The 1,990-nt window shown below is 33.9% G+C and overlaps 1 non-coding gene across 1 annotated transcript; it reads right to left on the bottom strand.

The window, feature by feature from the left end:
* Positions 1–1,666: 1,666 nt before the first annotated feature.
* Positions 1,667–1,776, bottom strand: MIR873 (microRNA mir-873). The gene has a single exon (NR_128277.1). It is a non-coding gene; the product is annotated as a microRNA mir-873 (primary transcript).
* Positions 1,777–1,990: the final 214 nt, after the last annotated feature.

Raw genomic sequence — 1,990 nt, 5'->3', positions numbered from 1 at the left:
AAAATAGATGCTCAATAGAGATGTCTGCTAAGTTGATGCTGACATATAAGTTCCATGTTATTGATCTACACGTGGGAAAAAAATTGAAAGGATTTTTTTTCTCTAGTTATTAAAAGTCAAGGGTCAGATGAGCTCCCTGAATGAGGCCTATTGTTCTAATTTGCCCCGGTCTAAAAAAACTGTTGGCATTAGGATAAACTATACATTCCAGAAAAGTGATTCTCAACTCTCTCCTGATTGTTACTGACTACATGTTGCAGAAGCCAGTAATTTGTTACTAATATTAAATAGTAATTTTAGTGGGTGATTTGCTTTTTTTAAAAAAAAAGAAGGGCATGTTCAGGGTGATATATATGCCACCTTCTTGCATTCTAATAAGATATGTTTTTCAGAGTAGACATCACAACAAGCTACTGGAAAAAAAATATAGTCAACAGGTTATTTTATCTTAGCCACATCCAGCAGCGTGATCACACAGAGACAATGATCATGGGTTTAGATGTGGGGAAAAAAGAAAAAAAAAAAAAAAAGGCTGAGAACTGTAATCCCGATTGTGAAAGGGAAACAGAAAGGTCTACTGACCAGTGATTGACAATACTTCTGTCTAAAAACATGCTTTCAATTGATTTAATATTTTTCCATATTTATGCCAGGATAATTAAAATCAATTGAAGAAATTCTACAGAAATAAGCTCCAATTGGATTTAATTTGCAAAAAAATTAAAAGCTGCACATTGTTTTAGAAAAAAGACGGGTCAAAATGAAGGCAAGATTTGTATTACCAGCTTACATGTAAGAACACCATTGAATGTTTTGAAGATAACATTTTGAGGAATGTAGAAATCACACTGAGAGGAACTTTACCACTAATTATTATAGAATATTTAACACAGATATAACCTTTAGATATGATTCATTTTTCTAAGTTAATTTGAAAGTATTTAGGCATGACTATGATAGAGTCTCTGCTACTCCCCACTGTAGGATACACATCATCAACTTCATACATTCACTATATTCCTCCTTCAGTAATTGAATTTGTCACTCTTGTTCAAAAAAGACCATAAACAGATTTAAAGGATCAGCCTTGTGTGGTTTCATGAAAGGCTGCTTTATGAGATTTAACAACAGATTAATGCTATAAATGCTGATGCTAAATGTAGTCCATTGAACAATCCTAAAATGTAAAAAGACTAATTACATAAGTTGATGTTACACATGAACACAAACAGATAAAATATCTTCTCAGAAAAAAATTAGGTAACAATCTCAACATTTATATAAACGCCTGATTAGATACAACCAAGAAAAAAAGTTTAAGGGAATACATATGCTTTTTTAATTTTTTCTTTTCCTGCAAGGTCTATAAATTATCTTTCACGTAAGCACTGGCATCATTCATTTCATTAAATAATTATGTCTTGTAGAATGTCTGCTGAGTTTACAAAGATATGATTAGGACTATTAGAGATGCTTCCCTTGGTGGGATTCAACACCTTAAGTAAACCTATTGACATTCATGGTGAGTACAAGTTAACCCTTGCCTAACTGAATCATTTAGCATTTTCAAGATTACTTCCTTGTTTAGAACTTAAACTTATACTCAGCACTTGGAGGAACTGACAACAGTGGAAGGTACCAGCCATAAAATGTTGTCCATTGCAAAGCAGTAGAAATGAGTAGGAAGATTTGTGGGTGTTCCCGGGAACTCATCAGTCTCCTGTTCATTTTCAATAGGAGACTCACAAGTTCCTGCAAATGCACACAAACTTATTCTAAGCAGGAACCATTTGCAGATAAGCAGCTGTTCATATTTCCTCCATTTCAAGTGAATATAGTAATCTGTTCCCCTGGAGTATCTTCAGCAGCTTGGCTGGTGCTTGTGATTCTTTCCAAACAGTGTTGTGGGCATCCCAGACACTAGTCACCTTCATTTATTTATTCAATAAATATTGATTGAGCATCCCTTAAGCAGATCACTGTTCCTGTT

Source organism: Macaca mulatta, chromosome 15 (genome assembly GCF_049350105.2).
Source record: "Macaca mulatta isolate MMU2019108-1 chromosome 15, T2T-MMU8v2.0, whole genome shotgun sequence".
NCBI classification, from domain to species: Eukaryota; Metazoa; Chordata; class Mammalia; order Primates; family Cercopithecidae; genus Macaca; species Macaca mulatta.
The sequence above is the reverse complement of the archived record's forward strand: the minus strand, read 5'-3'. Positions and strand labels throughout refer to the sequence as shown.